At 45.4% G+C, this 26983-nt stretch overlaps 1 long non-coding RNA gene across 1 annotated transcript; it reads left to right on the top strand.

The window, feature by feature from the left end:
* The first annotated feature begins 509 nt into the window (after positions 1 to 509).
* LOC144365645 (uncharacterized) lies at positions 510 to 7021 on the top strand. The gene is made up of 2 exons (XR_013424338.1): positions 510 to 982; positions 6656 to 7021. It is a non-coding gene; the product is annotated as an uncharacterized LOC144365645 (long non-coding RNA).
* The last annotated feature ends 19962 nt before the right edge of the window (positions 7022 to 26983 follow it).

Raw genomic sequence — 26983 nt, 5'->3', positions numbered from 1 at the left:
TTGGAAAAGGTTGCTTTCTGGCTTTAGTCCAAGAGAGTAATTAAGAACCTGGTGTACATAGCACCTTAGAGATCAGACAACCCTTTGTAAATGCATATTTGTCTTGAACTTTACAAGCATTGGATCTGTAATGGAACATCTGATTTGTTTCTCAAGGGCCAGCAGTGAAAGCCCTAGTGATCTGGCGCCCTTTCTTGTGTGAGTGGCTCCTCTCTCAGAAAGGCAGAGCCTCCCCAACTTGTCACAAGCTCCCAAGCGGCTGGGATAAGCCTTCTCAGGGGCTTCTGAACTACATGAGAGGTACAGCCAGAAAGAAATGCATAATTCTGACTTGGGTTCATGCTTTTGACATCTCCCTTCCCACCTCCCACCTCCTTCGTCTTTTTCAAAATACATGGGCTCTTGAAAGACAAGTGGGGTGGTCCTTACCTCACCACATGATGTCACTCTAAGAAAATTTATAACCCTGAGGAGCCTAGCTGTGCCTTCCATAGATTGAAGATATCAAAGGCTTATCTTTATAAAACAGGTAACTCTTAAAGCTAGGCGTCTCCACTTTGGCGCACATTTGACTGGAGATCATCTCACAGAAATGATGCCTACCAGGCTCTAGCTGAGACCCCTCAGAGAAAAGGCTTTGTTGAAGAAGAAAGCAACCCAAGGATTAGAGGGCTTCTTGGAGTCATACTTGCACCTGGCAGGAGAGCAGATGGAGGAAGGAAATTCCAGGATTAACTTTTAAAAGAAAGTTTCACATTTTTTTCTTAAATGGTTTTCCAGAGTCAAAATCCTTTTGGAAGACCACAGTCTGCCTCCACTGCTAAGGAAAACCAGCATGTGTCCTTTCCTGTCCTGGGTGGGAGGGGAGCAGGAGCTGATATGATCCACTGAGCAGATCCTACTGCAGTGGAGAGGGAGAACAGAAGAAGGGACCAGCCTAACAGGACACTTGCACACAAGCCAGACCCCGCGAAGGCCTCGGGTAAGAATTTGTGCAGCGTGATGCCGGGAGAGCAAGAGAAGAATAGAAAAACATTAAAATGAAACTGGAACTCTTAAATGTTTTTATTCTCTTTTTGGTTTTTAGTGGGGAGGGAGATTCTGTGAGCTGCAAAATAGGCGAGCCGAGCCGGCTGGGTTTGCAGCAGGAGGGGTAGCGAACACCAGGCAGCCACCGACTTCTCTGAGGTCTTCAAGCTACCTGCTGGGTTCAGGCGGCCTTGAGGAATCTGGGCGGTCGGCAGTTCTGAGGGCTGGTGCAGGGGCTGGAAAGACCAGCCTGAAAGAAAGGTCACCTGTGCGAGATGCGATAGCTTTGGACCTAGCTGTGTCCTTCAGGAGGAGTCACAGGTTGCTCTAGGGACGAGGAGGGTCACAGCCAAAGCGGTGTCGCTTAATGAGATGGCAGAGGGGGAGTTACACGTGAATCGTCAGAAAAGGATCATTGTGGAAAGGACAAAGGAGGCCACAATTAAATGCTCAATTTGGACCAGCGGGGGTCTTAGTTCCGTGATTTGTGCTGCGGTCCTCCTGGAAGCCTTCCAGGAGAGCGCCCCTTCCCCAAAGGCCCCAGGTAGGCCTGGCTGGACCTCAGGCGGCCTCGGCTCAGCACGCTCTTGGCTGTTAGGGGACGTGGCTTCCGCAGTCGAGCCAGGGGCTTGGCCACAGGTGGGGACCGCGGCGGGGCGGCAGTGACCTGAGCGCGGTGGAAGTGGCGCGGATTCCAGACCCGAGGGAACCGAGGGCATCCCAGAGCGTCTGCGGCGGCTGCCTCCTCCCAGGGGCACTCGGGCCAGTCTGGTGTCCCCAGGCCTCAGTGGCTGCGTTCCTTCGGGAAGGGAAGCGGCGCGCAGGTGCCAGCGTCCGTCCGTCTGCAGGTGCCAGCGTCCGTCCGTCTGCAGGTGCCAGCGTCCGTCCGTCTGCAGGTGCCAGCGTCCGTCTGCAGGTGCGGGCGCGGCGTCCGTGAGCTGCAGGGCGGCGCGCTGGGCTCGCCGGCCGCGTTCTCGTCGCCGCCCGGGTCCCGGGTCCCTGGCGGGGTCTCCTGGCCCGCTGTCGTCGGGTTCCTGACTCAGCGCCCACGGCCTTCGGCTTCGCATTTTTAATTTCCCCAAATCCGCCTTCCCTGAGCCCGAAGCCGCTTCTCCGCATTTCCCCAGCTCAGCCGCCACTTTGCGCCACAGGCAAAGTCACGGGAACTGCATCCTCTCACGCCCCACCACCCCCGGCCGGACCCCGCGCCCTCCCGGCCAGCGCGGAGAGACTGGCGGGGGACGAGACCCGGGTGCTGACCCGGTTCTCCCGGCGCGGGCAGGCCGTCCCCCCCGCCCCACGAGCTGTCGCCGAGCCCCGTCATCTCCTCGGACCCCGTTTGCGGGACTCCGCTCTTAGGTCTCCTCGCTGATCTTCCGCTTAGGGGTGACTTTCTTTTCTCCTGTGTGTTAAGAGGTGAGCGGAGATGCCAGCTCACCTTCAACGTTAGAGGAAAAGGTCGGAGGGGCCGAGAGTCTCTGTGGCCGGTGAAGCCACAGGTAGGTGATGGCGAGCCTGCAGCGACACGGACAGGACGAGTCGGCATCCTCCCCCTTTCTAACCTGCGTTGGATCAGGTCGCGCGTTACCGGGGCCACATTGGTCACTCCCTCTGAAGTGCTGACCCGCGACAGAGTGAAAACAATTCAAATGGTACATCTGCCATTTACTCGCCATATTAATACCTTAGAGAATAATGGTTCGAGGTACTGGGGGTGGGGGCATCTGCCCCAGTAACCTCAACAACTCTGAGGAGTAGGAAGTAATCCGTGGGGAAGAGCTTATCCCTTTACATCTTGCTGCGAATCAACAGAATTCAAGTTCAAGTGAGTGGGTTAGGTAGCTAGAAATGTCACGCAGAGCAGGTCCTCTACAAGCAAACACCATGTAGAGGAGTCATTACCTCACAGCTGTAAGCTGGAGATTATGGGGCGGGGGAGGATTCTGAAACACATTTGAACTAAGAAGTGAAGAAAGGAAATTGTGAATAACTCCTTTCCAACAGTGATCACTTTAATGGATTGCATAATTGCTTGCAAGCCAAAGATGGGAAATGTATGTGACTTAAATGACGAACCCTACAAAGTGTTTTGTAAACTGAGGATATTTCATCTTCTCTCCTTTCAATGCAACTGTAGGAGAACATGGAAGTTGGGGTCAAAAGAAATCAGTTCAGATCCTGTGTGACTTAATGCTTTGTGACCCCAAGGGGAAGACTCAGAGATTCTGCTTTCATCTGCTAAACAGGATCGTTGGGCAAATTAGATGATTATAAAGTCCTGTGTACACTGGGAGCAGCTATTCTAAATATAATTGTCACCACTAAAATTATTATTCATGACAATGTTTGTGTAGCAATTATGCTGCTGGTTGAATAGGCACTCAATAATATTTTTTATAATAGAGAAAAGATCCTACTTCATAAATAATAGTGTTTAAGTCTTGTAGTCACACTTTCTGTTTCATCGGATTGACAGTAATTCACAAATTCAAATATTAGCATTTTCTTTGTTCTGATCTGTTCCATTTAAGAAAAATAGAAAAATTTACATGCTGCCTTATAAAGAAGTTGGTTACCATCTGTAATCAAATTTATAATGGATTAAAACAAAACAAAAGACTGAGAATAGGGATCTTAGTAGGACTGCACAGAGAACTCCTTGTCCTTTTAAATCTATTCTGGTTTAGGATGTTTTCATATTTGTATTGTCATTCTCAAGTTCAGCATCTAGTCCTCCTAGGGTGCAAAGGTGCTTTGGAATGTCAGAAATAAAGTAAAAGCTATTTTTTTTGTGGTCCAGAAATCCTTACATCCCAGGGGTCAATGGTGAAAAGGGAGAATAATTAAATAGTAAGTAAGTTAGTATTGCTCTCATTCCACTCTCAGGGACCATATAATGGGATTTACATGACAAAGGTTGAATTTACATGATAAAGAAGTCCTTTAGGTATTTTATAACTAAATCCTCTTGGGCAAAGACCTGCTCAGACTTGCCTGTGCTCACTAAATGCTATTTATAAGGTTTTCCAATTACATAACCCACGGAGTGCACTGGGATATGACAGATGTTTGGAGCACATCTCAAAGGACCTGCAGTGGTAGTGTGTGGGGGAGGGGTGCAGCTGGGAGGGACCATGGACAAAAAAGCTCTCACATGAGTGAGAGTGGGGGGCAGTGTGCTGTGGTCACCAACACAGTGGCTGTTGCATCACTGTGACTGTCCTAGTGATGATAAAGAGATGGGATGTGGAAGATCTTGGGCTGGATAGGAATCAGTTCCTGAATCCCTAAAGGGCAGAGCCCTTAGCATGCTGAAGAGGTTAGGAGAGAAAAGGAATGGGCTACTATGAATGAGCCATTGGACCCTGGGTGGGAATTTAGTGTGACGCAAGGGACCAATAAGAAAAAAGAATGACAAAGTTCAAAAGAATCTCAGTGTGTCTTTTGTGGAGAGCTGCAGAATTTCCAGTGTATGCAGTGATCTGGGGCAGCCAGCTCTAAGAGCATTGGCCTGGAAGCTCATTTGCAGGGCATACATCTTGGTTTCGTGTAGATTGCACATTGATTTGGAGTGGGTGGTGGTTGATTAAGGAGATGGGGTGTCTGCAGTCCCCCTCCCAACTGCTTGGATTATTTAGATCCTTTAAACTGAGACAAGGAAGAGGAGAGGAAGGAGAAAGAGTAACTATGAATTAGGTTCTCCAGAAAAACAGATGTAAGTAGATATAGGATATATAGCATATATATATGTATGTATGTATATGTATATATATGCAAGTATATATAGTGAGATTACTTATAATGAGATTTCTTATAAGGAATGGTTCACATGGTAGGGAGGCCTGAGAACCAGGAGTACCAATGATATAGACCTCAGTCCAAGGGCCATGCAAGATCAGCTTCAGTGTTGGGGGTGGGGAGAGAGAGGATAAAGAAGAAGACGTCTCGATTTTTTGTTTTTTCCAGACAGCATCTCTGTTGTTGCTTAGGCTGATCTTGAACTCTTGGGTTCAATTGATCCTCTCACCTTAGCCTCCCTAAGGCCTGGAACTATAGGTGTGGGCCACCGTGACTGGCGCTTCCTTCTTTTTGTTTTATTCAGTCCCTCAATGGTTTGATGATGCTCACCCACACTCAGGAGACACACCCAGAAATATTGTTTAACCAGATACCTGGGCATCCTGCGTCCCAGGCAAGTTGACACACATAAAATTAACCAGATATTAATTGCAAAGCAATGGAGTTTTAGTAGAAGGACTCGTTACTTTCCACAGAAACCCAGCATCCTCCACAGGCGCCATAAAAGAATCCTGATCGGTGGGCAGAGCAGTCATCCTATGTGTCTTCCTGGGGGGAACCTGGAGCCTCTGTTCTGCTCCAGTCACTGCTATTAGGAGCACCCTGTGTCCTCTGCTGCCATCTTCCCTCCTGGTCTCTGTGTGGCCCATTCATATCCCTTTAAAATGCCTACTGCTCCAATTTAGCCAAGAGGTCAAATTAGGAGCCTTGTCCCTCACAGATGGCAGGGGAGTCACTCTGGAAGACGGTACTAAGAACTGTCCAGGATAGGCTAGGGCAGAGCTCAGAGGCAGAGCACTTCCCTAGCAGGTGTGAGCCCTGGGTTTCATCCCGAGCAGGGCAACAACAAATTCTCTGGAGCTGCTCCTACAGCAGAGTCCTGTAGGAGGAACCTCCATAGAAGGAGTTGGGACTTCCCCACCCAAGACACTGTTTTCTACTCTGAGAATGAGCTCAGAGCAGGAGCAAGGAGGACCAGGAAGTGTGCTCAATGTTCAGCAACTCCTGAGTATGTGGCTAGAAAACTGCCCCAGAGGTTGTGAGGAACATTGTCCACCTGCAAGGACAGCCTCCGTTTTTAGCCTCTCTGGCTGGTCAGTCCAGCCTCCGTTTGAATACAATAATTGCAGTGATAACCCAGGGTTTATTACCTCGCAGGTACTGGCATAGCATTACACACTTTCTCTGCAGAATCCCCCATTTTCACAACTCCTCACGGGTGAGGTGAAGCACGCAGTTTACAGATGAATCATCTATTCTTGTGAGACACACTAGCCCAAAGCTTCAGTGGGCTTAAAACCACCACTGTTTTATTTTTTTCAGATCCTGTGGGTCAGGGATGCACATAGGGCCCCACAGGTCCTTAGTGACAGGCATCTGACTGTCTCTCTTGTGATGTCCACTGGAGAAGCTATCGGGGGCTGGAGGATCCAAAATGGCCTCACTCACAGGTTGGGACCTCAGTAATGGCCATCGTCTGGGGTTCTGGGTTTCTCCTGGGAAGCGTCTCTCTTGTCCCTGTTCTCCTTTTACTCTTTCTCCCCAGGGCCTCTCATCCTTCAGGAGTTTAGCCCAACCTTCTTTACATGGCGGCTGTCTTCTAAGAGGGCAAATACAGGACTTTCTTGAGAGGGAGATCAAAATATCCCACCACAAATGTATTTCTTTGGCATATTTTGAATTGGTTATTCAAAGGAACCGCAGTCCTCTGCAGATGTAGGAATGGCTCTGAAAAGCTTTTTGTTTGTGAAAAGAAATTTACATCTGTCCATGTTAAATACAGATGCAGGCTAACACTTTTCTCTTTGATGTCTCCCTCTCTGCCCAGGAATGATATTTTCACAGGAAGAAGAAATTGGGGTCTGACACCTTGTCCAGGCAGAGATGAGGGTCCTCTGATGACTGTTACCTGGGAGACACCTTTTGCGCACTTTGCAAGCTTCCCTTCAGCTCCCGTAGATTCTTCCCACCCCCACCTCCCAGCAGGTGCACATCCCTATTTCTTTCAGCAGCTTAAAATGCTACAGCTGCAACTATCTAGCCCACCTTTGAGTCTCATATTGTATGTGTGGCTTCCATGGCACAGAATAAAATTTGTTATGTTTGGGTTTTTTTCCTGTTAATCTAGTGTTAGTTTACTTCATACACAAAGATGATCACATCTTCAGAGGAAAAATAAAAGGTTAAAAACTTCCTCAGTGGTGCACATCTGAAATCCCAGTTACTCAGGAGGCTAAGGCAGGAGGATGGTAAATTCAAGGTCAGCCTGGGCAGTTTAATGAGAACCTGTTTAAAAAAAAAAAAAAATCCCCACATGTACTAATCACATAGGGCTACTTCTGCAGTCATGGGCAGAAGCAAGCCATAAGGTCAGCTCATATTCATGGGGAGGAGAAATGAACTCTCCCTTAGGATGGTTGGAATGTTGCCCTCTGTCTTTGTAGACCATCTGCCCAAAGATGTGCTCATTACAGCTGGTCCAGACAGAGTTGGACACACAAACATCCATGCTTGAAATTGTCTCAAATTTCCAATAACAGCCCAGCCATTTTGGGGGCATTTTTTACTTGTTAGGTTTGTTTGTTTCATATTTAGCTGAAATATGCTTCTAGATCTAGGGTGATAATCTGAGTTTAGACTCCTTAAACATTCCTACAGCTATACCATGGACTATTTTTAACAATTGGCCATGGTGGTTCTGGTAAAAGACTTCAGTGTTAAAGGGCATTTATATACCCTTTTCTGCTATAAAGTGGTTTTGCACTGGGTTGGTCCCAGGGGATAGAGAAAAATGTCACAAAGATTCACAGTGCAAACCCTTGGATACTTGATGGACCAATCTCACACAAAACGACAGTGCTTATAGCTCCAAATGACTTTTCCTCCTTATCTCTCACTCATTTGAATATGCCTCTTCCCAACTATTTTAGTTCTTTTCTGCCTGAATTCATTGGATGAATTATTCAAGAAAGGACTTTTACTGAGTTGCACCTTCCTCATTTTGTAGTTTATAGGTTCTCTGCTGAGAAACACTCTGGAAGGCTTTGAACCATCAGATTTCTCAGCAGTGGGTTCTTGGAGCTTGAACTTTTCTGGTAAACTGAATATTTAGGAGTAAGTATTTTAGCCCTTGTTGGAAAAATCTCAGAAAATATGTTAATTTCTGGCTTTTGTAACTATAATAGATGAAACATGTTTGAATTTTGTTTCACAAGTGAACATCCCTCCAATGTATGTCGGCTTCCTGACTGGTATTTTCTCAGGCATTTCTGGTATGACTGATTGCCAAAGCTGAGTGTGCAGATATTGGGAGGTAGCTTTGTTGACAAAGTTGTAGTTTTAGTATAACTTTCCTTTTTTTTTTTTTGGATAAAATTAAAGGCAGACTCTCTTTTCAAAGTGTACTATCTACCTGGTGATTTTACTATGAACTTTAGCAAATTCTTTCAACCATGTGAAGGGAAACTATTTTGTCATTGTAATTGTGGTGCATTTTACCTCCTTTTGTCTGGTTCAAGAGGAAATAACTGATTAATATGTGATTGGTCTCCATAGCACACACTGCCAGCCCTTCCTCAGAGGAAGTTCCTGAACAATAGAGGAGGTGAACTTTTATTGGGTTCTGGTTATAACAAGTAGGCATGTCTGTCCACACACATTTTGTTTTGAGTTTCCATTTCAGTTCAATTGTCTCTCTCTCACAAATTTCCCCACTAGACTTTTGAAACCCGCACAAAGATCAGATTTACATACATAACCATAAAAACAGTTCTAGGGCTGGGTGGCATTTGTATTTGATTGGACAAAGTTTAACTTTGAAAAAGAGTTATTTGATGATATTTATTTTCAAAAGAATACCGCTCCAATATAGTGGCGTTATTTGTCTAATCCGATATGAGGCACATGCCTGGTCCAACTTAAATGTACACTCAGAAAGTGTGATAACTAAAGATGCTGTGCAGTTATAAAAGCTAGAAACCTTTCTGTGGTTAAAGCAACAACAACAACAACTTAGTGTAGACAGTGTGGGCGTTTCATCAAATCGTGTCCGCAGCTGTGTCAGTTGCCTCTTGTGTTTGCTCTTCACAGTTCCTTCCACTCATTCATGCATTTACTTCCCATGCTTTGAAAGACCAAGTATGTGGCAGGCACAGGCCAGAGATCTGAAAACGAATAGCTCTGTGGCCCTTCCCCTCTGAAGACAGACATTTTAGGGTAGTGGTAACCAGTGGTGAACACCCCGAGGCCCACAGAGGCCTGGGGAGGGCTTTAGAGGGCATGTGTCCAATCTCTAGGAAAGAGTTGAAGCTCTGAGACACCAGATTCAAAACAGGGGTGAGGGCCAGACAAGGGCATGGAATAGGGGATTCCTCATGAAGAGGCAGAAAGATGCAGCCTGTTGGGGAAACTGCCAACAGGTGGGCAAAGCTGAAGGCCCATTCTCCTGAGGATGGTTGTCACACCCAGGAGTTAGGGCTCTTTTCTGCAGGGTAGACAGTGGGACCCTCAAAGGGTGTTAAGCATGTTTAATTACAAGGATGGTGACAATGAGGAGGAAGGTTAAGGTGAGAGTGTGTTGAAGCAGAAACAGAGAGGCAAATAAGACAGGAGGCAAAGGCCCCTACCAGAGCCTGGGAGGCACTCTCTGGGTTGAGCTGTTCCCTGTTAGTTGTGTCTCCTTGAAACAAGACCAACTAACTGCTCTGGGCTTCCATTTCCTCATCTTAACAGGGAGATGGCCATAGGATCTATTTTATGAAATTGTTGGGATACTTCAATGATTTAACACATGTAAAGCATCTGGCTCTGTGTCCAGAAGTTGGTGACACCATCAAATATGAACTCACAGAGCTTGCTCTCATGGTCCAGTAGAGAAAGGTTTAGGAAGAGGGGCCCATGAGAAGGTGTTTGAAGTTCACCAGATGATGGAGCTTTGGGTCAGTGGTGAAATCAAAGGACTGATTCAAAAGATCTTTGGCAGTTTAACTCTTTAGGACTTGAAGGATAGGATGAACAGATAGGAGGTGAGGAGAGAGAGGAATCAGTCAAGGGTGATAATGCCCCAGGTTGTTGGCTTGGGGGTTTGAGGAAGTGAGGTATAGTAACAAGGGGAGAAGAGGAGGAAGGAAGGGGTGGGGTGTCGGTCAGCATTTTGTCACTGTGACCAATATTCCTGACAAGTACAATTTCGAGGAGGAAAAGTTTGTTTTGGCTCATGGTTTCAGAGGTCTCGGTCCTCGCTGGCTGACCACCACTCTGGTCTGAGGTGAGCGGAGCATCATGGAGCGAGGGCGTGGCAGAGGAAAGCTGCCCAGCTGGCGGCATCCAGGAAGCAGAGAAAGGTGACAGGGACAATGTAAAACCTCAAAGTCATACCCCTGTGACCAGCCACACCGTACCTGCCAAAAGTCTTCACTCAGTACACCAGTACTTTCAAATCCTCCACGTATTAAATGGACTAATTCGCTGATTATATTACAGCTCCCATAACCTAATGATGAGCTTTTGGGGGACACCACATGGCCAAACCCTAAGAGGTGGGGAGTCGTGAGCTCAGTTTGACATGATGAATCTGGGGTGTCTGGGGACACCCAAGTGGAAATGGCTGGGTGGATCGGTGGACCAGCCCCAGGAATAAGGATTTAGACTCGTGAGGATCTGAGTTGTAGGAGAAGCCATGGGAGTGGACCAGCTGGTGCAGAAAGGAAGCCCACGAAGGCCAAGCGGGAACCTGCGGAGATCCAGGTCTCAGAATCTGGACCTCCCTCTCCCGGGGAGATGCTGACTTTGGAAGGAGCGGGAAGCTGTTCTTGCGTTGGACTGATCCACCAGGAGGCCAGCAGGCTGGAAGGGAAAATGACGACTGGGGTCAGGAAGGAAGAAAGAACCTGAAGGTGACGGAAAGGTGGATAGGGATGATGGGGGGGAGACGGTCTTTCCTCCCGTCATGGGTTTGAGTCTCGGGCTTCTACAACGAGCATCTGTTAACTAAAGAAGAAAATACCTTTACTTAATCTAAGTTACACAACACAGGAGCCCTGAAGAAACAGTTAAAGCTGAGTGTTTTAATAAGATGTGGAGAGAGAGAAGAGGCAAAGAGAATCATCTAACGGTGCTAAACTGGGAAACTTGGTGAGCCCCCGCCCCCCCCCTCGTGTGCTCAGATTCCTCTGTGCTCCTTTGTCATTAGAGATGATGATATTCCCTTCCTTTGGGTGTTGGGAGGGCTCCTCTCAGTGAGGGCCTTATGACCTGCTTCAGGGGAGACCTTTCTGTTTCTGATGTTTCCTCACACTTGTTCATCTTAAGTGTAGTCTGAGGCAGTGTGACCTCAACCCCACCGTCGCAGAAGTTGACAGAGCCGCTGTAGAAATGTTCCTAGGCAGGAGGGGGCATTGGCCAAGTGGTGACTAGCTGATCATCGGCGTTGGCTTGATGGTGAACAGCAATGGGGACAAGGGAGCTGGATGCAGCTGCTTCTCAGTGACTGCTGTTTATCGAGCACTTCCTGTGCGTCCCAGAAGGTGCCAAGCCTCTCAGATTGACGTGTGAATCCTCGCAGCAACGTTCAGAAGTGGGCACTATTGTTATCCACTTTTTACCAATGAAGAACCAGTTGGAAAGGGATGACCTGCCCAGTTCCACGTAACCAGCTGGCAGCAATAGGCTGTAAAGAATCTGGATGTGGCCACCTCGGGAAGCTGAGGTTGTTCTCTTGACCATATGGGTCAATGTTTCTTCAGGAAATGAAGCATGTTCAAGTTGAGTAATTTGAGGTGAGTTTAATAAAGGGACTATTTTTAAAGGTGTGAACAGGGTAAAGGGGAGCCAAAAGACAGGACAAGGGGCAAGGGGCAAGAAACCAAGAGGCACTATGGTAGCTTTCAGGCCTGGTGGGTAAGGGGAGAGGGCAAGGGTGGGATCCTAGAAGGGGTGGTGACAGAGCCGTGGTCTTCGGAGGTGGCCAGCCTGACATGACCCGGCAGACTCCAGGGAATCTGAGGCATAATTTCCTACCTTTGCAGCCTCCAGCCTCCAGAATCTCCTTAGTGGCCAAAGTCTCTTCCCAGCTTGCTGACATCTGTGTCCTTATGTGGCAAAGAGAGTGAGAGAGGGGCTGGCGTTTCTTACAAGGAGACAAATCCTACTGGATCAGGGCCCCAACCTTTAGGACCTTACTGAACTATGATTACTTCCTTGGAGGCTTCACCTCCAAATACAGCCACATTGGAAGTTCGGGCTTTGCCATAGGAATTTCTGGGGTGAGGCACACACAGACAGTCCACAACACTAACCAAACTGGTTGAATACTGGCTCCCCAAAAATGTGCTGTATTCTTTGAATCTGTTTTTCAACATCATTGAGACTTTATCTCTTCTGTGTTCAGATCTCATTCCTGAATTGCTTTGTGAGATGTTATGTTGTTTGCTTTCTGAGTACCCCATTAGGATGGGGGAAAGCCAAATTTTTGTCTATTTTATCTTTAGAATAATACCTGGCGCACAGTTGGACCCAATAAATAGTCACTGAATAAAGGAAGGAATGAAGGTATGGATTTTTAAGTTAAGAAAAAAGAAGAAGCAGAAGAAAGAGAAGCAGAAGGAGAAGGGGAAGGAGGAGGAGGGGGAGGAGGAGAAGGAGGAGGAGGGGGAGGAGGGGGAGGAGGAGAAGGGGAAGGGGGAGGAGGGGGAGGAGGGGGAGGAGGAGGGGGAGGAGGGGGAGGAGGAGGAGGAGGAGGAGGAGGAGGAGGAGGAGGAGGAGGAGGGGATCCAATTACTAGTATTTTTTAAAGGGAGGAAATTCTGAGTTTTCTGAAGAGTGATAAGTTTCCAGGCCATCCCACAAAAGGGTTTGCAGATTCAAAGCACAGAGCCTTTCAGAACACCCTTGTTCCTTTTTTTCTGGTCAGTTTTAATCTAAGCATTCAGCTGGGCTCAAAGCTCATTGTATTAGGTGGAAGAGTTAAAGGACATTCTAATGGAATAAAAAAATATATTTTTTCTTATTTTTGGTGTATGTGGTGGTTTTTCACCATGATGATATTTGAAACCCAATATACTAGAAATTGTTTCTATAGTATTTGAAATATTCAACTAATTAAGCTGTCCTTCCATTACCATTTAGGAATTGTGGTGTAGCCACAGCAACGTGTATTTAATAGTTTCCCAAAACACTTAAAAGTAATTCCATAAACAACTGTTATTTTGGCATATGATAACTATAGGAAATTAATACCTTAAAATATTGTGAAAGGTGGCTGGGGCCAGCACAGAAGAAAACACGAACACTTTATTTCAAATTGGCCTCTTTTTTTGTACGGCCAAGTCAGTGTCAGTGGAGAGGAAAATGTCTACTCTGACTTCATTCATACCATTATTTTAATACAGATGGAAGTTGAGAGTGACTCTGGAACCAATTAACCCATGTTCCTCTTTGTTCTTTCCAGTGCGATAGGTGCCAATTAGTCAACGTTACCGAACTGAATTCATGAAGCATTCGTAAGGTGTGCACAGCCACGCTGAGCGTCATTTGGAGGTAGAATCTCTGCTGCTCTCTGGTTTGTGGCCTCTCTGAGGAGGTATCAGTACTAGTGAAAGCGCTGTAGATGGTGGAGTGGAACGAGCCTGTGCTGTTCATGAGTGGAGCTGCGCTGCCCTGGGCTGTCTTCCCTCTTTGCACTCACTCTCTTGGTGGCGATGTCAGCGAAGGCTTTTTAATAGCTTCATATAAAGTCTTTATGCTGTGGATTCTCCAATGCATGTCTTCTACCTGGAGTCTTCCCACGTGCTTCCCAAATTTGCACGTTTGCAGTCTCTCACCTCCAGGACCAAGCACTGCCTTCCTGTCACCACCCCTCAGGCTCTCCAGGCCAGAAACCTGAGAGCATTTTAATTTCTCCCTTTCTTTTACCTCCCATATGCAACTTATCCCAAATCTTATAGGCTGCACTTCTTTAACCTCCGGAACAATCTCACCTGTCTCCACACTGGTTGGAATCACTACTGTTGGAGTTTCAAGATGGCAGAAGAAGGTGACCTTCCTCTTTCAAGAAGATTACATTCCTGGCTGCTCCATGGCAGGAAATCAAGAGAGCATGCAGGCAGCTTCTCAGCAAGGGGGGTGAAAAAATGGGGAGCTCTGCTGGGATTTAATACTGGACATTCAAAGCAGATCAGGGACTCAGGAGGTTGGATATGATAAAATAAGAAGAAATCCCCAGTTCTACTGTCAGAGGCACCAGCCAGACGGTCCCTCCATGAGCAAAGTGGAGGGATGAGGGAATGAAAGGAACTCCCATTTTTAGGCAGCCTGAGGCCTATCTGGGTACGGAGAGATCAGAGATCAAAGACCCTGCTCAACTAAACTGAAAAGTCCGCTGCACAACATCCTTGGGCAGGAAAGAAGCCACCTCTCTCCTGGCTGCCAGGGAGAATGGAGGAAGGAAGCATTTTGCAGCCGCACTGCAGGTACCAGCAGCTGAGGGAGCTGATGGCCAGCAAGCCCGAGTTTGGCCCAAAACACAGACCTGGCAAACCTACATGGCACGACATATGGTGTGCCTAAGTGACCAGGAGAAAATCAAACGTGGAGAAGGGTTTACACAGAAAAATAATGGTCATGGAAACCCACCTGGCTCCCCCACTCCCTCTCCCATCTGGCTGCTTGCAGAACCGACTGGGAGAGACTCCCCGGGCTGGGAATTTGAAAAGGGAAAGGACCCATATGATTAAGTTTGGAGATTATATGGGGTCCTCGGGTGATGGAGGGGACTAAGAATTGGAACCCAGGGGAGATTCCTGGGGTGCAGTCTTCCTGAGCAGACAGCCAACTGCTGGGCCCTGGAGGTGTGAAGATTTAAAGTCTCCAGACCAATCACCATTCAATCAAGAAACGGGAGCATACCTAAGCCGAAGCCCGGCCTCCAGGAGCTCCGCCTGCAGGATTTCCCCTCAGACTCCAGCAGCCCCATCAGACACTGCTGAGAAGGGAAGCTGAGAATCTTTTGAACTACAAACGGAAGCAATTCTTCAATTTTTTATTGAGATTTTTTTTTTAAAAAAAATTCTTAATTAATTAATTAATTTTTAGTTTTTCTTTTCTCTGTTTAATTGTGACCTGAATGGTTCATGGACACTTACACATATTCATATTTGTTTTCCCCCGTCATGTGTAGCGTTTTTGAAGTCAGTTATTTTTTATGGATCAGTATTTTGGGGACTAGGATGTTTGATTAGTATATTTTTGACTTTGTTTTGTATTCTTTTATTTTTAATTTTTAAAATTTTTACTTTATATATATATATATATATATTTTTTTTTCTCTCACTTATCTGCTTCCCTTGATTCTCTTTCTCTCTTTTCTTCTGCTAACAGCTGATCTCCATTGTTCTCTCACTCTTCCTCAAACCATGACTATCTCTCACTGCATGGCACTAGCAGCCTTCTAACTGGTCTCCTGGCCAATCTGTTCTCTTCTCAGCAGCTGGCGTCGGAAACATAAACTCCCCTCTATTACTCATTTAAAATCTTTCACCATTGTCCTCACCTGGGGTAAAAGCACTCACAGGTGGAGATGTGCGAATGCATGTGAGAACTGGTCAAATCTGAGTTATGTCTGTAGCTCGTTAACCGTGTAATACGGAGGGTAGTCTCCTCTGTTGATATTGTACTACACTTACATAAGGTGTGACCTCTGGGGGAAATGATGGAAATCTATGTGATAGAAATCTATGTACTAATTTTGTGATTTCATAGGAGTCTATACTTAGTTAAAAAAAAAAAAACCGTTTTTAAAACAGCTGATTGAATAGAAAGAAACCCCTTCATTAACTTCCCATGACAGCAAATCCAACTCCTTACCACGGCCTGCAGAAATTATCCTTTACTGTGAGTCCTGCCAGCCTCATTTCCAGTCCTACCCAGTGTCGTTTGCATATCCCACTTTCTCTTCCCCAGCTACACTGGATGCCTGGCAGTTCCTAAAACATCACAAATGCCTTTCTGCTCCAGGACATTTGTATATGCTGTTCCATCTGCCTGGAGGGCGATTCCCAGGGACAGGTCTTCCTCGTTCTTCACAGAAGTCTCCTGACAACTGACACATTCTGGGACCCAACTGGGCTCTTAATAGAACTGCTTGTGGTCTGTAGGAGGTGTTTTAGTATTCATTGGTACTTATATTCTAATGAGAGCAAGAGAAAGTGGACAAATTTTATCTATTTATTTATGAATGTATTCTTGTTCACAAATACAGTACAGGGCTGGGGTTTGGGGCTCAGTGGCAGAGTGTTTTCCTGGCACATGTGAGGCATGTGCCAGGGTTCAATCCTTAGCACCACATAAAAATGACTAAACAAAAATGTGTCCATGTATAACTAAATATATATATAGTGCAAACAAGTGAATATGCTTTGGGGTCCCAGAAAATGGGGACACCACTGTCAAAATAGCTTTAAGTATGTTTCATTTGAAGGCCTGTTAAAACTTGAATTAACAAAAGGTATTGGTAAAATGTTGGGGTGTGCATGCATGTCTATATGTTTGCACAATTAGGATTCTGTCTTCAAAATAGAAATATATCTCATGGATATGTACAGTTTTATTTCATGTTTCGTCTACTTTGAAATTCCGCCATCTGTTATAAAACCAATTGCAGAAGCTAAAGCATGGTCTAAGTCTTTTTAAATTCCCACCAATAACCTTTGAAATTATTTGGACTAATTTTGATATTTTCATGTAGAATAAAGGAGGGAGATGAGGTGCTGCATTTAGGCTAGTTTATCTAAAATACTTACTGTTTTATTCTTATTAAATATGTAAATTCTCAATTTTAAAAAATTTGAAAAATACATAAAGATAAAAACAAAAAGAAACAACCTAGTTATCTCATTTTTCACATTTGTATTATCATATAAAGGACATTTTCTACAAATATTTCCTTATTAAATTTAGAAACATACTCTATATGAAATATTATATCCTCACTTTAAAATTGAGCATAAACAAGCAATTTTACATTCGTAGGTGTTATTTGAAACCAGTTTTGAAGGAATAGGTGCCAGAATTTATTTTACCATTCTCCCAGAGTGTGGATACATTCCAATTTATTATTATTTTCCTTGAAATGTATGCTACTTTTTTCTAGCTTTTACAAATTTGCAACTAACAAATATCTCTGTCCACAAGTGCTTCTCTTATTTGCTTAGAATAGCTTCCTAGAAGGGGAATTACCGAATCAAACGATATTAACATTATTACAGCACTTGATAACATATGGTCCGGTCCGATTGTTTTCCAGAAAAACAAATGCATCTCCCTCTCTGCCTCTATATTACAGAGCTTCTTTGGCATTCCGCCTTCCTCTAGACTGAAATCTGTGTGAGTCAGGCCCGTCTTGGATTTGTTCCAAGAGATATCTTACTAAAGTACAGGAATGGCCTCACTCTGGGGTGGTCTTGCATCAAAAAATGACCCTGAAGAATGGCTACCCCTTAAGTCTCCTGCACATCTATTTCTTCTTTATTTTAGGGAGAGGTGTTAGTATTCAGGTCTGTTTTCTTGAGCTATGTATGAGTGGGAGAGAAAAGTAGAGGGGGCTGGTTCGTTTAAATTCCCAGAGCATTTCTTCATATCAGTGGAAAATTACAATTTTTGAATAGATACCCGTATTTTGGCTGGCCCCATGGTGCTTGAAGAATTTAGGGCATGATTCAAAGAGATGAAAGGAAACAGTGTCAAAAGACCTAGAAAATCTAGTGTGGTGAGCCTGAAAACGGATTTCAAGCTTTGTGACCGGCCTAGTCGCAGCTGTGCTCCCTGTCACATTCGGGCCACTGGAAAAACGACACGTGGAAGCCAGCGCTGACATTTCAGGAAGATTTTTTTTTTTTTAATGTGACAACAAGAGAAAAATTGGAATTCCAACAGTCTGACAAGTTTTCTGGAAAAACCGTCATTTTTGTTCTTAATGGGGTAGGAGATGACTCCTCTGAGCCCAGTGGATATTTTTGGCTTGTCCATCTGTGTTTTGAGTATTTAATTCCAAAATCCTCTTGACTGAACACAGTGAGGAATTGTTCACAGGTTTGACTGTGGAGCCAGACAGTGAATTAACAAGGAAACAATGTCGTGTGTGTGTGTGTGTGTGTGTGTGTGTGTGTGTGTGTTTGTGTGTGTAGGGAATGTTAGTGCAGAATTATTTATTCTGTGGACAGGGAATCCAATCAGTACACCTAGGTTGCAAGTTCCCTCGTGGGCCTCCTCAGAGCCTGCGTGGTCACTGGTGAGGAGACCTGGTCACCCCAGAGCAGCTAGACTCTGCATAAACATGCCTATCTGCAGAGCAGCAGCTCCCTGTGTTTCCTGTTGTTCCAGGGCTTGCACAGCTGACAGAGATCCCAATCTGGGCTGGCCTTTGAAGGTGGCCTGGGTGTTAACTAATTATTAGGCAAAAGGACTATTACTTCTAAGAGGTTTTTTTTTTTTTTTTTTTTTTTAACAGCACGTTTGTTGATAGTATAATTAGGCTATTTATAGGAATCTTTAGAGCACTTTTCTGAGTATCTTTCTGTAAACGCAGAGATAAAATGAGTAGGGATGGCAGAGGGGAGCAGCAGCCAGGGGAAGCTCTTTAGGTGAGAACAAGGTCCTAAGAGGGTGGGCATGACCCAGGAAGACCAGAAAAACAACTGTTACCGAACAGATCATCCAACTCATCTTCACCAGCAATCTCAAGCTGGAGCCTGTCTGTCATGAGAGAATCCAGGTTAATGGGAGAAAATGGTTCAGCCCAAACCCACCTCCTCCTGTGGGGACTCTCGTGGAGATGACTTATGATTACCATCCTGCAGCATGATGACTTTCTTCTTAGCAGAGAACTCAAATTATGCTTCATGAGCCAGCCATGGCTTGACTTACAATGCCAGGTGTGGACTGCTAAAGCGGATCCTTCCGATGGGGACAGAGGGGGCATGTGTGGCTCCCAGCAGGCAGGAGGGGCAGGGTGTTCTGAGTGCCTGCAGGAAGCCCTTGGTGGTGCCGGTTGCAAACATGCCTTCTGTCCAGCAGTCAGTAGCTTGCTCTAGGCCCGGCTCACACCATACCACAAGCTCTCAGTAAAGGTCCCTTGGTGAGACCTGGCATAAAGATGCACTTTCCAAACCACAGAGCTGGCCTAACCCATGAGTGGAGAGGAGGAGGCTAGCAGGGCATTTGTTGATCATGTGATTAACACTTGAAAACTATAGCTTCTTTTTATTTAGTTTTTCTTTATTTTTATTTGTCCTAATTACTTATACATGACAGTAAAATGCATTTTAACACATCATACAGACATGGAGCATAACTTATTCTTTTGGTGGTACATGATGTAGAATCTCAATGCTCATGTAATCATATATGCACATAGGGTAATAATGTCCAATTCATTCTGCTATTTTTCCTACCGATACCCCCTTCCTATTCTATACTCCTTCCAGCCAATCCAAAGTACCACTATTCTTCCCTAGTCACCCTCCCCTTATTGTGATTAACATCTGCATATCAGAGAAATCATTCAGCCTTTGATTTTTTGGGGGGATTGACTTATTTCACTTAGCATGATATTCTCCAACTCCATGTATTTACAGGCAAATGCCATACTTTCAGTCTTCTTTAAGGCTGAGTAATATTCCATTGTGTATATATACCACACTTTTTTATCCATTTATCTGTTGAAGGGCACCTAGGTTGGTTCCATAGTTTGGCTATTGTGAATTGAGCTACTATTAACACTGATATTACTGTGTTGCTGTAGTATGCAACTGGCATAGCTGGTCAAATGGTGGTTTCATTCCGAGTTTTCTGAGGAATCTCCATACTGTTTTCCAGAGCAGATGCCCAGAGTGATGTCCTTCTGGGTCTCTGTGGCTCTCCATCCAGTTTGCAGACAGCCGACCACCTTTCCACATGGGTTGCCTTTATAAGGTATGGCACCTGCTCCAGCTCTGTGAAGTGCCTCCCTGGTAAGGAGACTACCCTAGGTGGAAAGATGGTAATGAAATTTTACTTCCACTTGGTTCTCTCTGATCTTTTTCTCTATTCTGTTCTCAGATGAAATGAATGATCCCACTACAGAATAGCAGTTGGTACCAGCCTTTTCTCTAGTAACCTTAAATCTTACAGTACACGTGCATGGGGATGTGGTGATAGGTCTTAATTCACAGCAAAGGCAGTTACCATTTAAAAATCATGGCTCTTACCTGAGATATTTAGAAAATGGTACCCAGCAATTAAGTGCTCTGGACTGCATCTGTGGACAAAGTCCGATATGATTGCATTCTAGTTCCCATTGAATCATTCACTGGTGACCTGAGGGAACCCATCCACCTTCCTCAGTCTCATATTCTCAATCTAAACAGTCAGGCTCCAGTGATAAGGCCCCACCCAGCTGCTGAGTTGGATGACTTCATCAAGTTAATGGCAGCTCCAACTTTCCCATTTTGTGGCTCCCCTCCTCCCATTAGGGACCTCTCCAAGTAGGCTCTTGTCTTCCTGTGAATGGGGAGGCTCTGTGATGGTCAGGGAGCCAGGAGTCAAGAGGTCCTTGTTCTTAATCTTTGAGTCTCACTTTGCTGAACAGGGGATTTCCAGTCATGGTCCACATGGTGTGGGTTTCCCCACATATAGAAATGACTCGCCTTCCTGCTTAAGATTCCAAATACATTTATGTTAAAATGTGCTTGAAACAATGTGTTCTGAGGCTGCTTAGAATTGGTTGGATTAAAAAAAAAATGAGAACAAACAAATATGGAAGCACTGAGTGGAATAGCTGAAATTCAGCACACGTTGCCTACCCTAAAAAAGAAATGCATCCTTGTGTCTACACCCTGGGGCAGGCACACACAGCACAGGCTCATTTCACTAATGATACAGTGACCAAAGGAAGAAGCTGACCTGCCTACTCAAGAACAAGTAGGGGAGGTGGACCTTGCACATTCCAGCTAGGATTCCAACTCAGGTCTTCCCTCTCAGGCCAATTCTCTTTGCAGTGTTCCAACTCAGCTTTCCACGCTGTATATTTGAGCAATATCATTGTTTATATTTATGCTATGTGTAATCCAAGAGCTGTCCCCATTTTTCTCCTGTGTGATCCTACAGAATGGATACCACCGACACATTTAGAAAGCCCTTCAGAATGATTCGCATTTGGAGAAAGATCCTGCCACAGGACATTCGTACCAGGCAGTCAGAGAATCCACAGCCTCCATTTGTGTCTTATGAAAGTTCTTTTATAAAGCCGAAGAGACCAAAATTCCTGCTTTGTATTTTAAAAAGATTGGTTATGAATGCCGATGGTTAGTTTTCGCCTCTCTTCTTTCTATTTTTGCTGTCTGGTCGGCACAGCCGTGGCCTTTGGAAGCAGCTGGGATATAAATATAAAGTGGGAATGGAGGCCCATTAGCCAAGGGAACAGCTGACGAAGCACAGCAACGCTCCGCTCTGCAGGGCGGCCCGACCAGCCCGGGCACGTTGGTTTCGGTCTGATTGACTTGTCGGCTTTATGCTGAGCCGGCTTTAATGATTTAAGGGTTGGCATAGGAAGCAGGGTTTCTTGCCATGAGACGATCCATCTCTATTTGTAATCTACGTGGTAATTAAAACCAGACTTTTTGTTGGAGCATCAGCTTCGGCAGCATTCTGAAATGTACAATTACGTGATATGCCCACTTCCAGCTTATTTTTCAAGGTGCACATTACGTATTAGTAAAATGTTTTTTAAAAAATCATTTATGGTTTCATGTCGGTTGATGGGCATCATCCTTGCCAATCTGTAGGTGGGTCAGTTCGTGACTATAAGTCCTCACCTTGGAAAGGTGCTAGTCTAAAAGCAAGGTGAGCATTTATGATGACATTTGTGATGCCTTTGGCCCACCCTGGCCAAGTTTTCTTTCTATTCTCTTCCTTTGTTTTCGGAGGGGCTGTTTCTTAAACTTCTCAGGAGGGAAGATCACGATTGATCGTTAGTAATAGTTGGCTTACAACTCAAATTATTCACTCTAACGTTTTTCTATCAGGGAACTAGAAGTCATATGCGTGCACCAAGTAGAAAACTCTCCCCTTATTTTGCTCTCTGCTCACTATAGCAAGCACTGAGGAAGTGTACACGAACTGACAGCCACCCTGGCATAACAATGGTTGGATGCAGATGTGACCTCAGCTTCTGCAGGAATGCACAGCTCTTTTGCCTGTTCAGCGAACTCCAAATATTTTGTAGGAAAAAAAATACACTTATATATACTTTTTCTATTACAATAATTAAAGGTTGCTTTGGCTTTAAATATCCAGAGAGCACATGACTCAGACTTCTACCCTCCCATGTTTTCCATATGTGCCAGTGTTTAGAACAGTGCGTGGCTCAGTCTAAGTGCTCCGTAAGTACTAGCAACTATTCTTGATTGTCTAGTAATTGTCTTGCTTTGCTGAATCTCTGAGTAGTTAGGAGCATTATTGAATCATGTGGCATTTTTTCAGAGGTTCATGTATCAAAAACCTTCCTGTCACCACTCCAGGCAAACTTGCTCTTCTTTCAGAATTTTCTATCTTGGCCCAGGGTACCACCAGTAACGTACACTAGCTTACTCCACTGGCCTCCCACCTGCCACAGGGTCTTTGCATACACTGTTCCTTTTGCTAGGATGTTCTTCTTGCTTCTCCCAGTTAACTCCTGCTCTTTATCAAGGACCACACAGCTTAAGCCTCCTTCTGCAGAGATGGCCTGTTGGACTCCCCTGAACAGTCAAACCCTATGCACCCCCGTCTAGCACTTAGCACATTGTGCCATTTTACATTTAATCATGTGATTATTTTTTTGATTAATGTCTACCTCTTCCACCAGTGTATAAGCTCCTGAGAACTGAGGCGCTATTCGTTTTTTTTTTTTAACATCATGTTATCCCTAGAACACAGTTGTGTCCCTGAATAAACATTAGTTGAAAGAACAGATTAGAAGGTTGTAGCCCATGTGTTGTGTGGAGTGGTTCACTTATTGTTTATAGTTTAATTACAAAAGTGATACAAAGTATTTGTAATAGATGGTAATAATGTAGAAATATATGAAGTAAGAATTTAAACCCTATAATCTCCTCTCCCAGAGTATCCACTATTGACACACTATTAACACAAGCTTGGCTTACATTCTTCCAAAGTTTTTTCTCCCTCTATATTTAGTACTCGTATGCACTTATATAGTTCCTACAGGAAAACAGGATCATATGTATATTTTTGTTTGTATGTTTTATTTACCATTTTAGTGGAACTGTCTTTGTAGGTCTCTGCACAGTGTCTTATGATTATTCAAGTGATAATGAAATACTTCAGAAAGGTCTAAGGAAAATAAAGTGAGTACTCTTGAACTTACCACCCAACTTAAAAAAGATAGCAAATTCCCCTCCATCTGGGGTAACCACTACCTTGAATTTGGTGCTTTTTTATTCTAATGTATGTCTTCATTCTTTGACCACTGAGGTTTACATCTATAACCACTGAATAGTCTTTGCATATTTCTAAATTTTATATCAGTGGTCTGCATGTATTTTCTGCCTCCTGATATTCGTACTCAACATTTTGTGAGATTCATTCAAACTGAAACTCGTAGCCCGGGCAAGTTCATTTCCCTCTCGCTATAATTAACAATCCAGTCTATTGTTGTGCATTTGGGTAGCCATTCCTCCTTCTCCTTTTTTGGCTATTTCAATCAATGCAGCTATAAACACTCTTGCATCTGCCTTCTGCACACAGGGGAGAAGATTTCTCCTACTTGGGAGGGCAAGGGCTGGAGGGCAGGAAACGCCCATGTCCTTAGACATGGCCAACTCTAGTTCCTGAAGTTCTTTTTTATTTTTTGCCTACATGGTATCTCATAAAAATACCATACATTCATGTATTTCACAGTAGTCCATAAAGATGACGTACACGGATTTATTTATCTGTTCCCTACTGCATATACTGGATTTATCTGGGGGGCTTAAACAATATGAAATGTCACCTCTCTCTTGTCAGATGACCACAGCGGTAGGGCACGGGAGGGCTGGGAGGCCCTCTGCAGTACTGGGACTCAGTGGCCCCTTCCCATGGAGCTGCAGGGAAGTTTATCCTCAGTGGATGGTGGAACAGGGATTAGGAACCTCTAGTCCTCAGTGGATGCTCAGCAGAGGCAGGCAAAGGGCTCAGGCCCCCAGCTCACAAAACCCGCCAGAGCCTGGGAACTGAGTCCCAGCGGTAGGCCACAACAGAGAGGCCCGAGGAAACATGCTCCCTTTGTCTGCACCTGTAAAAACCCCAGTATCAGCTCCTGGGCTGCATTGTCCTGGAAAAGGGGAAACAGATGGCAACTTCATAGGAACCAGAGAGCATTGTTTGGGACTGAGCAGGGAGTGTCCTCTGGGAGCTGGGAGAGAAGTTTCAGCTAAGAATCACAGCAGCTTAGAGAAGGTGCTTTCTGCGCTACTTCCTCCCTCCCCACCTTGGCCCTAGGAGCTTGGAGCTGGAGAAGAATGCGCAGGGGCCTCCACTGTCAGCCTGCCCAAACGCCCCAGGGGCTGTGCCCAAGCACCTTTGGGGTGTGTGTGTGTGTGTGTGTGTGTGTGTGTGTGTGTGCAAGCTGGGGGAAGGAGGGTTGGGATGGTGGAGTAGCTGGGATGGTGAAACACAGGTTAACCAGAGGGGCCTAGCCCATGAGGCATGCGTCTAGGCCTTGGGAATAACTCTCATGTCCTTGTCTTCCTTTTTTTTTTTCTTTTCTGTGTCATGAACCTCAAAAGCTCTTGCCTCAATAGCTACAGATGCAGGGTCTTGTTTTCCTTAGGAGTGGTGGGGAACATGGTCCCCAACTCAGAAATCCAAGCTGTGCCAGCAGCCAGCCACGTGGTGTTGGGAAAGTCCCGCATCCTCCCTGGGATTCTTACTGCTGAGGAGATGCCCAGGGTCCCCATCCACGACAGAGCCATTTGGGGCCTACTCTGCAGCGCGGGTTACAGGCTGCTGTCGGGTGTCAGGAACTGAAAAATGAGCCCCTCCCAGTCTTACTCCAGTTCTGCCTCAGCTCTATGGTGCCTGATCGCTCCTGCACAGAAATGGAGAATCAGAGTTAAAGTTCTCTTGGGAACAAGAAAAAGTGAGGCTTCCTTGCTCTGAGGTCTGCTTAGTGACAGCTGCTTCTTTTGAGTTAGCCTAGTTGAGAAAGTATAGTAAGTCCCAGATGTTATCCTGAAACACTGAGTGACAAAGTGACCACGTCTGCCCAGCCAGAGCCATGGCCTCAAATCCTTGAGCCTAAGACACAAGCTCCCACACAGGGTTAATACCCTAGGTACCTCTTCAATGTCACTTGTCCCCAGAGTCCTCCTGGTGTCCCATCCTCTTCCTTCCTACTCCCACTGGGTATTTTCTTCCTGGGTAACCAGTTGGTTCCCATGGCCACTTCAAGGCCAGGGCCTCCCCAGCCCATATCTCGGATCTGCTGCTCCCCCAGACATTGTGTGGGGAAGAGCTGCTGGCAGTCTTCATCCTGGCGTCCCTGACATCCACTGACCAGGTCTACACTGCAGCCCTCATCCTCACCCAGACTCTCATAGGTACCACTCCGGGAGGCCTCCTGGACACATTCTACCCACGTTCCCCCCAGGGAACAAGCCCGCCCATTGGCTTCCCTTGTCCCTCCTGTCCATGGTTCCTCAGAGCACTGCCTCTTTTTCCAAGCCGAGTCCCCTGTGGTTCTGTTCATGTTACAATAAAGCCCCAGCCCTTCCTGGTGGCATGGGAGGCCCTTCCTGACCAGCCCACTGGCTGCTTTCCAGCCTCTCCCGCCTGCCCCCCTCTGTGCCCCCCTCCAGCCATCTTGAGCTGCTTGCAGCTCCTCCTCCTGTTCCCATCAGCCTCCTCTCTCCCTGGTGCCAACCTGAGCACCTTCCCTGTCTGCCTGATGCCATACACTTGTCAGGACTTAAGCAGCATCTCTTTTCCTCCAGGCTGCCTAGTGGCTCTCATCTAGGTGGCTCCATGGCACGCTGCAGTGCCCTCAATCACAGCACTGATGACATTGTTTTTGGTGCTTCTCCAAAGTGCAATGTCTGCACAGAGCCTGGCTTTCAAGATGTGGGATAAACAGACATAAGCTATACATTAAAAATGAAAAGAAAGTTTCTCAAAGTTATCTTGGGGGCTAGGGTTGGGACTATCAGGGTTTTAACATATTCCACTGTATTTATGAGACTTGCAGAAGGGACAAATTTCCAATGACTTCCATGGGTTTCAACAAATCCTTATAACTCTCTGGTTTCTTCGATTTCTTTTGACTACTTGTCACCAGCATCCCCACTCTGCTGTGAAGAGTGGGCCACCTGGAACGGACGCCTGGTGAAACCTGGGCGTCATTACCAAATTTAGGGAAAGAAAGGAGGAGAATCACGTGTTAGCTGCCTAAATGCTGAGGACCAAAGTGGATGGTTCCCCTGAGTCTTTTTGTCTGGGCCTTCCACAGAAGCTTCGTGCAAAATTTAAGATCATGGTGGAGCACAGCTGAGAATCTGGCATTTGCAGTGGGCAGTGGGGGTGACAATGACGTGAGAGTCCATATTTCATGTTCTGTTCCTGGAGAATTCACTGCAGAGACAGCCTGCCCCCAACCCCTGCAAGTTCTTAACATTTTTGATGCCAACAAATTAATGAAATTTTAAATCCTGACCAAATGATAACCCCAAGAGGGATAAAAATGTTTTTTGGCACAGGATAAAACTTTCCTACGTAAGAGCTCAAATATTTGCCTTATACGACATGTTTTGTCTCAGGGGTATAAAGTTTCTCCTCTAATCTCTAGAATTATTTCTATTATTTCCAAAATTTCAAAAACTGTTTTAAAAAATCATGGTTTTATCTAAAGTGACCCAACATAGTCAGCTCTGTAAGCAGAAGGACAGTGGAAAGAAGAGGGGTTTATATCCAGAGATGAGAAGGTTATTATATTTAAATGCCAGCATATGACATGAATTAAGAGTTTAAAAAAATCTCAAGAACTATAACACCTTAAAAAAATACTCTAATGATTTTTTTTTGAAATTTGAAGCAAAGTGAAGTTATTTACTGAGTTGTTCATGGTAATTAAGAAGCAATTTATCTGTTG

Source organism: Ictidomys tridecemlineatus, chromosome 7 (assembly GCF_052094955.1).
Source record: "Ictidomys tridecemlineatus isolate mIctTri1 chromosome 7, mIctTri1.hap1, whole genome shotgun sequence".
NCBI lineage: Eukaryota > Metazoa > Chordata > Mammalia > Rodentia > Sciuridae > Ictidomys > Ictidomys tridecemlineatus.
Note: the sequence above shows the minus strand (reverse complement) of the source record. Positions and strands in the feature narration are given on the sequence as shown.